The 14,710-nt window shown below is 46.2% G+C and overlaps 1 protein-coding gene across 1 annotated transcript in view; it reads right to left on the bottom strand.

Annotated features, from left to right (window-relative positions):
• Positions 1-14,710, bottom strand: part of LOC116982168 (zinc finger protein 239-like) — a 1,102,810-nt gene that overhangs the window by 552,171 nt on the left and 535,929 nt on the right. The gene's annotated exons all lie outside the window — the stretch shown is intronic.

The following is a 14,710-nucleotide window of genomic DNA, read 5'->3' as shown; positions in this document are numbered from 1 at the left end:
GGCTAATCGGTTTCCCGAGTTCCACGTGTCAACTTGTTCCGGTAACCAGAGGAAATCTTGTCTTTGTCAGCTCATTCCAATTCCTCAAGGATGTTGAACACCTTCAATGGATCACTAGAATCCTTGTTTCATTTTAAGGGCTACAGGTTTTCTCCATGTAACCTGTGCTTACAATTTATAATCAAAGATTAGGCACAAAATGCTGGAGTAACTCAGCGGGTCAGGCAGTATTTCTGGAGATGGAATGGGTGACATGTTCCCAATGTTGGGGTAATCAGAACCAGGTTCCTCAGTTTAAAAATAAGAGGTAGGTAAGTTAGGACTGAGATGAGGAAAAATGTTTTCACCCAGAGAGTTGTGAACCTGTGGAATATTCCGCCACAGAAAGCAGTAGAGGCCAATTCACAGGATGTTTTCAAGAGTTAGATTATGCTCTTGGGGCTAACGGAATCAAGGAATATGAGGAGAAAGCAAGAATGGGGTATTGATTGTGGAAGATCAGCCGTGATCATATTGAATGGCGGTGCTGGCTTGAAGGGCCGAATGGCCTCCTCCTGCACCTATTGTCCATGTTTCTATGTAGAAGCTTTTAACTCCACATAATAATAATATAATAATAATATCTTTTATTGTCATTGCACGTCAGTGCAACGAGATTTAGTGTGCAGCTCCACTGATGTACAAGAAAGGTAAATAAATACAATACATAAATAAGCAAGCTGAATTGATTGACGTGACCATCTGAGGGAGACTGTCCAAAGGGGGTGGGTGGGGGGGGGGGCACTCATTAGGGCCGGTTCAGAGCCGCTATAGCTCTTGGGATAAAACTGTTCCTGAGTCTGGAGGTTCGGGCGTAGAAGGCCTTGTAACGTCTGCCGGAGGGAAGTAGTTGAAACAGACCGTGACAGGGGTGTGATAAGTCCTTATGGATGCTGAGGGCCTTCCTGAGGCACTGCGTGTGGTAGATGCCCTCCAAGGCTGGTAGCTCTGTCCCGATGATCCGCTGCGCTCTGTTGACGACGCGCTGAAGAGCTCTCCTCTCCGCCTCCGTGCAGCTGAGATACCACACAGAGATGCCATACGTTAGTATGCTCTCTGTGGTGCAGCGGTAGAACGTTGTGAGCAGCTGTTGGGGCAGACCAGTCTTTTTTAATGTCCTCAGGAAGAACAGTCGTTGCTGTGCCTTCTTGACCAGCGCAGCGGTGTTTGTGGACCATGTGAGGTCTTCTGAAATGTGAGTGCCCAGGAACTTAAAGCTGGACACTCTCTCCACACTTTCCCCGTAAATGGAGATTGGGGCGTGTTCTCCAGTATGGGACCTCCTGAAGTCAATAATCAGCTCCTTGGTCTTGGAGGTGTTTAGTGCCAAGTTGTTATTGGCGCACCAGTCCGCCAGGTTCTGCACCTCCTCTCTGTAGTTTGTTTCATCACCGTTGGTGATCAGCCCAATCACTGTTGTGTCGTCTGCAAACTTCACGATGGAGTTGGTGTCGAATGCAGGGACACAGTCGTGAGTGAAGAGGGAGTAGAGCATGGGGCTTAGTACACAGTCCTGTGGTGTGCCGGTGCTCAGGGTGATGGTGGAGGACAGGTGCGGGCCCAGTCTCACTGCCTGCGGTCGCTCCGTGAGAAAGTTCAGGATCCAATCGCATATCGGCGAGCTGAGGCCTAGCTGGTGGAGTTTGGTGGTGAGCTTGGTGGGGATGACCGTATTGAATGCAGAGCTATAGTCAATGAAGAGCATCCTCACATACGTGCCCTGTCTGTCCAGGTGAGTCAGGACAGTGTGAAGGGCCAGAGAGATGGCATCCTCTGTCGATCTATTTGCCCTGTATGCAAATTGATGGGAGTCCAGTGAGGCAGAGATGCTGGATTTAATATGGGAGAGGACCAGCCTTTCGAAGCACTTCCAGTGAGTCAGGGCAACCGGCCGGTAGTCGTTGAGGTTGGTGATTTTGGACTTTTTCGGCACCGGCACTATGGTGGCTGTTTTCAGGCACTTGGGGACCGTTGCTAGAGATAGAGATAGATTGAAGATTCTCGTGAATACCTCTGCCAGCTGTACAGCACAGTCCTTTAGTACCCTTCCCTGTACTCCATCCGGGCCTGCAGCCTTGCGTGGATTGATCCTACGCAGAGCGCACTGTACCTCCTGAGTGCTCAGTGTTAAGGCCGTCGATATCGATATCACCGTCGATATCACTCCTGCGACTCTCAGTCTGAGGACGGGTCTCGACCTCGACCTCGACCATTCCTTCTCTCCAGAGATGCTGCCCGTGTCACTGAGTTACTGCAGCATTTTGTAGTCTGGCCCCTTGAGGATCTCTGAGTCAAGGTGGCACCCTGGCAGCTCGTAGTGTGCGCCAGCCTGGCGGCGGGAGGCCGCGAGTGCAAGCTTCTCTGGTCCTCCAGCTGCAGTGCCACCTCGCGGCGGAGGCCGCGGTGCAAGGTACAAGGATTCCAGGCGAGCCAACTCCGAGGAAGCCAAGGGAGTAAGGGATGTCAGGGAGAGTATAAAATAAAAAGAGGTACAACGAAACAAAGATGAGCGGGTAGCAAGAGGAATGGGCAATGTTTAAAGAGCAACAGAAGATAACCAAAAAGGTAAAATGGGGAGAAAAGATGAAGTACGAAGGCAAGCTAGCCAAGAATATAAAGGAGGGTAGTAAAAGCTTCTTTAGGTAACTGAAGAGAAAAACAAGTTGCCAAAGTGTACCTTGAATTTGATTAATAACATCCTTCGGAACAGAATTGCTTCTACCAGATCCTCGTTCCTTGAAGCCCTTAAATCTGATTTAATTATTTTCAGTGCGGAGAACAGTCTTTCCATGCCGACCTGAGTGGGAGGTATGGCTGTTACTATCATAGCTGCAAATGTTACTATTTCAGGTTGCAGGGATGACGGGGAATTATAGACCAGTTAGCCTGACAGTGGTGGTGGGAAGCTGCTGGAGTCAATTATTAAAGTAGTAATAACGGCAAATTTTGGATAGCAGATGAAAACATTAGTTAACACCAAAGTTGGACCCTTGAAGACTGAAAAAGGTGAATTAATTATGGGGAGCAAGGAAATGTCAGATGAGTTGAATATGTACTTTGGATCCATCTTCACTAAGTAGGACACAAACAAACTTCCTGATGTACTGGTGGGCAGAGGATCTGGTATGTCAGGAACTGAAGGAAATCCACATTAGGCAGGAAATGGTGTTGGGTAGACTGATGTGACTGAAGGCTGATAAATCCCCAGGGCCTGATGGTCTGCATCCCAGGGTACTTAAGGTGGCTCTAGAAATCGTGGACGCATTGGTGACCATGTTCTCTAGATTCAGGATCCGTTCCTGTGGATTGGAGGATTGCTAATGTTATCCCACTTCTTAAGAAAGGCGGGAGAGAGAAAACAGGGAATAATAGACCAGTTAACCTGACATTGGTGGTGGGGAAGATGCTGGAGTCAATTATAAAAGATGAAATAGTGGCACATTTGGATAGCAGTAACCAGATCGGTCCGAGTCAGCATGGATATACAAAGGGGAAATCTTCTGGATTTTTTGAGGATGCAACTCGGAAAATGGATAAGGGAGAGCCAGTGGATGTAGTGTACCTGGACTTTCAGAAAGCATTTGATAAGGTCCCACGTAGGAGATTCGTGGGCAAAATTAGGGCACATGGTATTGGGGGTAGAGTGCCGACATGGATAGAAAATTGGTTATCAGACAGGAAACAAAGAGTAGGGATGAACGGTTCCCTTTCAGAATGGCAGGCAGTGACTAGTGTGGTACAGCAAGGCTCTGTGCTTGGACCACAGCTATTTACAATATACATTAATGATTTAGATTAAGGGATTACAAGTAACATTAGCCAATTTGCAGATGACACCAAGCTGGGTGGCAGTGTAAACTGTGAGGATGATACTATGAGAATGCAGGGTGACTTGGACAGGTTGGGGGAGTGGGCAGATGCATGGCAGATGCAGTTTAATTTGGATAAATGTGAGGTTATCAACTTTTGGTAGCAAAAACAAGAAGGAAGATTATTATCTAAATGGTGTCAAGAGGGAAAAGGGGAAGTTCAGTGGGATCTGGGGGTCCTTGTTCATCCGTCAATGAAAGTAAGCATGCAGGTACAGCTGGCAGTGAGGAAAGCAAATGACATGTTGCCCTTTATAACAACAGGAGTTGAGTATAGGAGCAAAGAGGTTCTTCTACAGTTGTACAGGGCCCTACTGAGTCCACACCTGGTGTATTGTGTGCAGTTTTTGACCCCAAATTGGAGAAAGGACATTAGAAACATAGAAACATAGAAAATAGGTGCAGGAGTAGGCCATTCGGCCCTTCGAGCCTGCACCGCCATTCAATATGATCATGGCTGTTCATCCAACTCAGTATCCTGTACCTGCCTTCTCTCCATACCCCCTGATCCATTTAGCCACAAGGGCCACATCTAACCCTCTTAAATATAGCCAATGAACTGGCCTCAACTACCTTCTGTGGCAGAGAATTCCAGATATTCACCACTCTCTGTGTGAAACATGTTTTTCTCATCTTGGTCCTAAAAGATTTCCCCCTTATCCTTAAACTGTGAACCCTTGTTCTGGACTTCCCCAACTTCCCCAATCTTCCTGCATCTAGCCTGTCCAACCACTTAAGAATTTTGTAAGTTTCTATAAGATCCCCCCTCAATCTTCTAAATTCTAGCGAGTACAAGCCGAGTCTATCCAGTCTTTCTTCATATGAAAGTCCTGACATCCCAGGAATCAGTCTGGCGAACCTTCTCTGTACTCCCTCTACAGCAAGAATCTCTTTCCTCAGATTAGGAGACCAAAACTGTATGCAATACTCCAGGTGTGGTCTCACCAAGACCCTGTACAACTGCAGTAGAACCTCCCTGCTCCTATACTCAAATCCTTTTCCTATGAATGCTAACATACCATTTGCTTTCATCACTGCCTGCTGCACCTGCATGCCTACTTTCAATGACTGGTGTACCATGACACCCAGGTCTCGTTGCATCTCCCCTTTTCCTAATCGGCCACCATTCAGATAAGTCTACTTTCCTGTTATTGCCACAAAAGTGGATAACCTCACATTTATCCACATTATACTGCATCTGCCATGCATTTGCCCACTCACCTAGCCTATCCAAGTCATCTTGCAGCCTCCTAGAATTTTCCTCACTGCTAACACTGCCCCCCAGCTTCGTGTCATCCACAAACTTGGAGATGTTGCATTCAATTCCCTCGTCTAAATCATTAATATTTATTGTAAATTGCTGGGGTCCCAGCACTGACCCTTGCGGTACCCCACTAGTCACTGCCTGCCATTGTGTAAAGGACCCGTTTACTCCAACTCTTTGCTTGTCAGCCAGTTCTCTATCCACATCAATACTGAACCTCAAATACCGTGTGCTTTAAGTTTGTATACTAATCTCTTATGTGGGACCTTGTCGAAAGCCTTCTGAAAGTCCAGATTTAACACATCCACTGGTTCTCCCTTATCCACTCTACTAGTTACATCCTCGAAAATTCTATAAGATTCGTCAGACATGATTTACCTTTCATAAATCCATGCTGACTTTGTCCAATGATTTCACCACTTTCCAAATGTGCTGCTATCCCATCTTTAATAACTGACTCTAGCAGTTTCCCCAATACCGATGCTAGACTAACTGGTCTGTAATTCTCCGTTTTCTCTCTCCCTCCCTTTTTAAAAAGTGGGGTTACATTAGCTACCCTTCATTCCTCAGGAACTACTCCAGAACCTAAAGAGTTTTGAAATATTATTACTAATGCATCCACTATTTCTGGGGCTACTTCCTTAAGTACTCTGGGGTGGAGCCTATCTGGCCCTGGGGATTTATCAGCCTTTAATCCATTCAATTTACTTAACACCACTTGCCGGCCAACCTGGATTTCACTCAGTTCCTCCATCTCATTTGACCCCCGGTCCCCTGCTATTTACGGCAGATTATTTATGTCTTCCTTAGTGAAGACAGAACCAAAGTAGTTATTCAATTGGTCTGCCATGTTCCCATGATCAATTCACCTGTTTCTGACTGCAAGGGACCTACATTTGTTTTAACTAATCTTTTCCTCTTCACATATCTATAAAAACTTTTGCAGTCAGTTTTTATGTTCCCTGCCAGTTTTATTTCATAATCTATTTTCCATTTCCTAATTAAGCCCTTTGTCCTCCTCTGCTGGACGCTGAATTTCTCCCAGTCCTCTGGTAGGCTGCTTTTTTTGGCTAATTTGTATGCTTCATCTTTTGTTTTGATACTATCCCTGATTTCCCTTGTTATCCACGGATGCACTACCTTCCCTGATTTATTCTTTTGCCAAACTGAGATGAACAATTGTTGTAGTTCATCCATGCAGTCTTTAAATGCCTTCCATTGCATATCCACCGTCAATCCTTTAAGAATCAATTGCCAGTCTGTCTTGGCCAATTCACGTCTCATACCCTCAAAGTTACCTTTCTTTAAGTTCAGAACCCTTATTTCTGAATTAATTATGTCACTCTCCATCCTAATGAAGAATTCAACCATATTATGGTCACTCTTGCCCAAGGGGCCATGCACAACAAGACTGCTAACTAACCCTTCCAAAATTACTTAATACCCAGTCTAGAATAGCCTGCTCTCATTGGTTCCTCTACATGGTGGTTTAGAAAACTATTCCGCATACATTCCAAGAAATCCTCTTCCTCTGCACCCTGCCAATTTGATTCACCCAATCTATATGTAGATTGAAGTCACCCATTATAACTGTTTTACCTTTGTTGCACGCATTTCTAATTTCCTGTTTTATGCCATCCCCAACTCCACTACTACTGTTAGGTGGCCTGTACACAACACCCACTAGCATTTTCTGCCCCTTAGTGTTTCGCAGCTCTACCCATATCGATTCCACAACCTCCACGCTAATGTCCTTCCTTTCTATTGCATTAATCTCCTCTTTAACCAGCAACGCTACCCCACCTCCTTTTCCTTTCTGTCTATACCCTCCTGAATATTGAATATCCCTGGATGTGCAGCTCCCAGCCATGGTCACCCTGGAGCCATGTCTCCGTGATCCCAACTATATCATAGTCATTAATATCTATCTGCACATTCAACTCATCCACCTTATTACGAATGCTCCTTGCATTGAGACACAAAGCTTTCAGGCTTCTTTTTACAACACCCTTACCCCTTATACAATTATGTTGAAAAGTGGCCCTTTTTGTTTTTTGCGCTGGGTTTGTCTGCCTGCCACATTTTACCTTGCTACCTATTGCTTCTACCCTCATTTTACACCCCTCTGTCTCTCCGCTCACACATTTAAGAAACCCTTTCCCTTTAACTCCATCCTCGACTATCCCATTTGACACCCCATCCTCCTTATTCAGTTTAAAACCACCCGTGTAGCAGGGGCAAACCTGCCTGCCAGAATGCTGGTCCCCCACCTATTAAGATGCAATCCGTCCCTTTTGTACAGTTCCCCCTTACTTCAAAACAGATCCCAGTGATCTAAGAATCTAAATCCCTGCCCCGTGCACCAGTTCCTCAGCCACACATTCAGGTCCTGTATCTCCCTGTTCCTGCTCTTGCTGTTGAGGGAGTGCAGCGTAGGTTCACAAGATTAATTCCTGAGATGGAGGGACTGTCATATGCTGGGACAATGGAGCGGCTGGGCTTGTATAATCTGGCATTTAGAATGAGAGGGGATCTTATTGAAACATATAATATTATTAACGGTTTGGACACGCTAGAGGCAGGAGACATGTTCCCGATGTTGTGGGAGTCCAGAACCAGGGGCCACAGTTTAAGAATAAGAGGTTAGCCATTTAGAACGGAGACGAGGAAACACTTTTTCACCCAGAGTCAAGTCAAGTCAAGTCAAGTCAAGTTTATTCGTCACATACACATACGAAATGTGCAGTGAAATGAAAAGTGGAAATGCTCGCGGACTTTGGGCAAAAAGACAAACAAACAAACAACCAAACGAACTGCAAACAATGGAACAGAATCACATATTCTTTTACATATTAACTATTGTGGGCGTAAGGAAAAAGGGAAAAAAAACAGCAATTAAAAAAAAAAAGCAGTAGGTGGTACAGTAAAGTTAGTCCCTGTTGAGATAGGAGTTTACAGTCCTAATGGCCTCTGGGAAAAAACTCCTTCTCAACCTCTCCGTTCTCACAGCATGGCAATGGAGGCGTTTGCCTGACCGTAGAAGCTGGAACAGTCCGTTGCAGGGGTGGAAGGGGTCTCCCATGATCTTATTGGCTCTGGAGTTGCACCTTCTGATGTATAGTTCCTGCAGAGGGGCGAGTGAAGTTCCCACAGTACGTTCGGCCGAACGCACTACTCTCTGCAGAGCCTTCTTGTCCTGGGCAGAGCAATTCCCAACCCATATTGTAATATTTCCGGACAAGATGCTTTCCACAGCCGCTGGGTAGAAGCACTGGAGGATCCTCGGAGACACTCTGAATTTCCTCAATTGCATGAGGTGGTAAAGGCGCTGCCTTGCCTTACTCACGAGTGCTGCGGCATGTGATGTCCATGTCATATCCTCAGAGTTGTGGACTCCCAGGTATTTAAAACAGCTCACCCTATCCACAGTATCCCCATTTATCCTCAATGGTGTGTACGTCCTCGGATGATGTGCCCTCCTAAAGTCCACGATCAGCTCCTTAGTTTTTTTGATGTTCAAGAGGAGGCTGTTGTCCTGACACCAGAGTGCCAGATCAGCCACCTCCTCCCGGTAGGCCTTCTCATCGTTGTCTGAGATCAGGCCCACGACCACAGTGTCATCAAAAAACTTGATTATTGAGTTGGAGCTGAACCTTACCACACAGTCATGTGTGTACAGGGAGTACAATAGGGGGCTGAGGACGCAACCCTGGGGCGATCCTGTGCTCAGGGTGAGGGACTTCGATGTATTCCCTTCCATCTTGACTACCTGGGGCCTGGCGGTGAGAAAGTCCAGGGCCCAGGCACACAGGGGGGTGTTGAGCCCTAATTCCAGTAGGAGAGATCTTTGGAAATATGCACGCCCAGGAATTTGAAGCTCTTGAATTTGAGGCATTCCAGTGCAAGTTAAAGGACTTGCTACAGTATGCACCAGATGGCACAATTTCAAGATGAAAAATGCAAAAACTCCATACCATGGGAGGGGGTGCATACTGTTGGGAGGAGATTAATTTGTGAAGGGTGGGTCTTTTTTTTTAAATACGTCAAAGATAGGGGAACACAGTCGGATATTTATATTATGTCACGGCTTTGAACCTGGTTTTAAGAGGAATCTTCGAGCGTAACTTGGTGTCCTCCGGAAACATGAATAAAATGAAAGGAGCTTTAGGAAATAATCGAGGAAGTTTCACAGGGTCGCAAGGATAACAGCTTCTGACTTTTATCAGTGTATTGAGAAACAGTTAATTCCGGATAGGTACTATGGTTCTCTCTTATAACTGTACACCAATTGCTAAAACAGTTCTTCCTCAAACTGGGGTATAGTACTGAAGAAGGGTCCCGACCCGAAACGTCACCTATTTCTTTTCTCCAGAGCTACTGCCTGTTCCGCTGAGTTACTCCAGCATTTTGTGTCCATCTCAGGTATAGTACCGATCCACTCAACATTCAGCATTAGATATTAGACAGTTCTCTGCAACTGTTACACCACCTTGCTGAAAAAAATATATATTCTGCACACTGATAATTTCTCTTCTATCAGTCTGTTGTACTTGTATATGATTTAATTGCATTCATCTACAATGTACTATTATACATATCATATCCACCGGGTGGCGCCAGCAATGGCTGCCTCGCCAACAGTCTGTCTCATCCATTTCTTCTTTGTTGTTTATAGTGACCTCATCACTTGGGTCGATTGGCACAAACGTTAATTTGTCACCTTGCAGATGCTGGCTTATAACAAAGATATGACACAAAGTACTGGAATAACTCAGTAGGTCAAGTAGCATCTCTGGGTGAAAAGGAGTCCATTAGGTGACGAAGAGTCCCGACCCAAAATGTCACCTATCCTTTTTCTTTTGAGATGCTGCCTGACCCACTGAATAATTCCAGCATTTTGTGTCTGTAATAAGGAGGAACGTCAGATGCTGATTTATACCAGAGATAGACACAAAGTGCTGGAGTAGCTCAGTCCAAGGAAGGGTCCCGACCTGAAACATCACCTATCCATTTTCTCCAGAGATGCTGCCTGACCCGCTGAGTTACTCCAGCGCTTTGAGTCTATCTTGGTACCACACCCAATTACTGGTTTCAATAGCTTTTAAATTTCTGTAGAAGTTAATTGTGAACAGGGGTTTGTTCTTGAAGACTGGTTCTCACTTTAATTAAACATAATTCTGCATAACAATCCACATAATTCTGTAAACTCCTGGATAATCTCCAAATCTAATGGCTAATCGGTTTCCCGAGTTCCACGTGTCAACTTGTTCTGGTAACCAGAGGAAATCTTGTCTTTGTCAGCTCATTCCAATTCCTCAAGGATGTTGAACACCTTCAATGGATCACTAGAATCCTTCTGTTTCATTTTAAGGGCTACAGGTTTTCTCCGTGTAACCTGTGCTTACAATTTATAATCAAAGATTAGGCACAAAATGCTGGAGTAACTCAGCGGGTCAGGCAGTATTTCTGGAGATGGAATGGGTGACATGTTCCCAATGTTGGGGTAATCAGAACCAGGTTCCTCAGTTTAAAAATAAGAGGTAGGTAAATTAGGACTGAGATGAGGAAAAATGTTTTCACCCAGAGAGTTGTGAACCTGTGGAATATTCCGCCACAGAAAGCAGTAGAGGCCAATTCACAGGATGTTTTCAAGAGTTAGATTATGCTCTTGGGGCTAACGGATTCAAGGAATATGAGGAGAAAGCAAGAATGGGGTATTGATTGTGGAAGATCAGCCGTGATCATATTGAATGGCGGTGCTGGCTTGAAGGGCCGAATGGCCTCCTCCTGCACCTATTGTCCATGTTTCTATGTAGAAGCTTTTAACTCCACATAATAATAATATAATAATAATATCTTTTATTGTCATTGCACGTCAGTGCAACGAGATTTAGTGTGCAGCTCCACTGATGTACAAGAAAGGTAAATAAATACAATACATAAATAAGCAAGCTGAATTGATTGACGTGATCATCTGAGGTAGACTGTCCAAAGGGGGTGGGTGGGGGGGGGGGCACACATTAGGGCCGGTTCAGAGCCGCTATAGCTCTTGGGATAAAACTGTTCCTGAGTCTGGAGGTTCAGGCGTAGAAGGCCTTGTAACGTCTGCCGGAGGGAAGTAGTTGAAACAGACCGTGACAGGGGTGTGATGAGTCCTTATGGATGCTGAGGGCCTTCCTGAGGCACCGCGTGTGGTAGATGCGCTCCAAGGCTGGTAGCTCTGTCCCGATGATCCGCTGCGCTCTGTTGACGACGCGCTGAAGAGCTCTCCTCTCCGCCTCCGTGCAGCTGAGATACCACACAGAGATGCCATACGTTAGTATGCTCTCTGTGGTGCAGCGGTAGAACGTTGTCAGCAGCTGTTGGGGCAGACCAGTCTTTTTTAATGTCCTCAGGAAGAACAGTCGTTGCTGTGCCTTCTTGACCAGCGCAGCGGTGTTTGTGGACCATGTGAGGTCTTCTGAAATGTGAGTGCCCAGGAACTTAAAGCTGGACACTCTCTCCACACTTTCCCCGTAAATGGAGATTGGGGCGTGTTCTCCAGTATGGGACCTCCTGAAGTCAATAATCAGCTCCTTGGTGTTGGAGGTGTTTAGTGCCAAGTTGTTATTGGCGCACCAGTCCGCCAGGTTGTGCACCTCCTCTCTGTAGTTTGTTTCATCACCGTTGGTGATCAGCCCAATCACTGTTGTGTCGTCTGCAAACTTCACGATGGAGTTGGTGTCGAATGCAGGGACACAGTCGTGAGTGAAGAGGGAGTAGAGCATTGGGCTTAGTACACAGTCCTGTGGTGTGCCGTGCTCAGGGTGATGATGGAGGACAGGTGCGGGCCCAGTCTCACTGCCTGCGGTCGCTCCGTGAGAAAGTTCAGGATCCAATCGCATATCGGCGAGCTGAGGCCTAGCTGGTGGAGTTTGGTGGTGAGCTTGGTGGGGATGACCGTATTGAATGCAGAGCTATAGTCAATGAAGAGCATCCTCACGTACGTGCCCTGTCTGTCCAGGTGAGTCAGGACAGTGTGAAGGGCCAGAGAGATGGCATCCTCTGTCGATCTATTTGCCCTGTATGCAAATTGATGGGAGTCCAGTGAGGCAGGGATGCTGGATTTAATATGGGAGAGGACCAGCCTTTCGAAGCACCTCATAGGGATTGGAGTCAGGGCAACCGGCCGGTAGTCGTTGAGGTTGGTGATTTTGGACTTTTTCGGCACCGGCACTATGGTGGCTGTTTTCAGGCACTTGGGGACCGTTGCTAGAGAAAGAGACAGATTGAAGATTCTCGTGAATACCTCTGCCAGCTGTACACCACAGTCCTTTAGTACCCTTCCCTGTACTCCATCCGGGCCTGCAGCCTTGCGTGGATTGATCCTACGCAGAGCGCACTGTACCTCCTGAGTGCTCAGTGTTAAGGCCGTCGATATCGATATCACCGTCGATATCACTCCTGCAACTCTCAGTCTGAGGACTGGTCTCGACCTCGACCTCGACCATTCCTTCTCTCCAGAGATGCTGCCCGTGTCACTGAGTTACTGCAGCATTTTGTAGCCTGGCCCCTTGAGGTTTTATCTCAGGTTTGCAGCATCTGCAGCTGCTCTATTGTGTCCCCCACGTGGTGCAGGAGCCGCGGGGTCAAGGGGCACCCTCTGGTCCTCCGCTGTAGCGCCACCTGGCGGCGGGAGGCCGCAGTGCAGCTTCTCTGGTCCTCCAGCTGCAGCGCCAACTCGCGCCGGGAGGCCGCGGTGCAAGGGTACAAGGATGGAGTTAAAGGCAAAGACGGGACAGGAAAAGTGAAGAAATACACCAGAATTAACGGGGCAGGAAGGGATAGGAGAGTAACGCCAAGTGAAATAGGAATGGATGTGAAAGGTGAGAGGAGTAATGGATGAAAAGTATTATATATGAATGCACAAATAATAAGAAATGAAGTGGACAAGCTTGTGGCTCAGTTAGAAATTGTCAAGTATGATGTTGTGGGAATTACAGAGCCATGGCTGCAAGAGGGCCAGGGCTGGGAACTGAATGGTCAAGGCCATACGTCCTATTGAAAAGACAGACAGGTGGGCAGAGGGGATGGGTAGCTCTGTTGGTAAGGAATGAAATTCAGACCCTTGCGAGGGATGACATGGAATCGGGAGATGTGGAGTCAGTATGGATAGGACTGAGGAATTGTACGGGTAAAAAGACTAATGGGAGTAATCTACAGGCCCCCAAACAGTAGCCTGGATAAAGGGTGCAATTTGAATCTAGCCACCAAACACGCTGGACTGGTCTCAAACAGTCCTGGGACGGCTGTAGGCTGGGACTCGGTAGGCCGAGGAGGGCAGAACTAGGCCAAACTGCATCAGGGGGTCCTAGACTAATATGATAAGTTTTAATCTACAATTTGAGAGGGAGAAGGATAAATCCGAGGTGTCTGTATTACAGTTGAACAAAGGGGACTATGGAGCCATGAGGGAGGAGCCAGGAGCTGTCCAAAGTTGACTGAAAATATACCCTAGCAGGGATGACAGTGGAACAACAATGGCAGGTATTTCTGGGAATAATACAGAAGGTGCAGGATCAGTTAATTCCTAGGAGGAAGAAAGGTTCCAAGGGGAGCAAGGGATGTCCTGGACAGCACAAAATAAAAGGAGAAGAAGTACAACGAAACAAAGATGAACGGGAAGCAGGAGGAATGGGTAATGTTTAAAGAGCAACAGAAGATAACCAAAAAGGCAAAATGGGGAGAAAAGATGAGGTACGAAGGCAAGCTAGCCAAGAATATAAAGGAGGGTAGTAAAAGCTTCTTTAGGGAAGTGAAGAGAAAGAAAAGTTGCCAAAGTTACCAAAGTGTACCTTGAATTTGTTCAACATTCTTCGGAACAAAATTGCTTCTACCAGATCCTCTTTCATTGAAGCCCTTAAATCTGATTTAATTATTTTCAGTGCGGAGAACAGTCTTTCCATGCCGACCTGAGTGGGAGGTATGGCTGTTACTATCATAGCTGCAAATGTTACTATTTCAGGTTGTAGGGATGACGGGGAATTATAGACCAGTTAGTCTGACAGTGGTGGTGGGAAGATGCTGGAGTCAATTATTAAAGTAGTAATAACGGCAAATTTTGGATAGCAGAGGAAAACATTAGTTAACACCAAAGTTGGACCCTTGACTGAAAAAGGTGAATTTATTATGGTGAACAAGGAAATGTCAGATGAGTTGAATAGGTACTTTGGATCCATCTTCACTAAGCAGGACACCAACAATCTTCCTGATGTACTAGTGGGCAGAGGATCTGGTGTGTCAGGAACTGAAGGAAATCCACATTAGGCAGGAAATGGTGTTGGGTCGACTGATGTGACTGAAGGCTGATAAATCCCCAGGGCCTGATGGTCTGCATCCCAGGGTACTTAAGGAAGTGGCTCTAGAAATCGTGGACGCATTGGTGACCATTTTCCAATATTCTATAGATTCAGCATCCGTTCCCATGGATTAGAGTATTGCAAATGTTATCCCACTTTTTAAGAAAGGCGGGAGAGAGAAAACAGAGAATTATAGACCA

Source organism: Amblyraja radiata, chromosome 16 (genome assembly GCF_010909765.2).
Source record: "Amblyraja radiata isolate CabotCenter1 chromosome 16, sAmbRad1.1.pri, whole genome shotgun sequence".
In the NCBI taxonomy this organism is placed as follows: Eukaryota; Metazoa; Chordata; class Chondrichthyes; order Rajiformes; family Rajidae; genus Amblyraja; species Amblyraja radiata.
The sequence above is the reverse complement of the archived record's forward strand: the minus strand, read 5'-3'. Positions and strand labels throughout refer to the sequence as shown.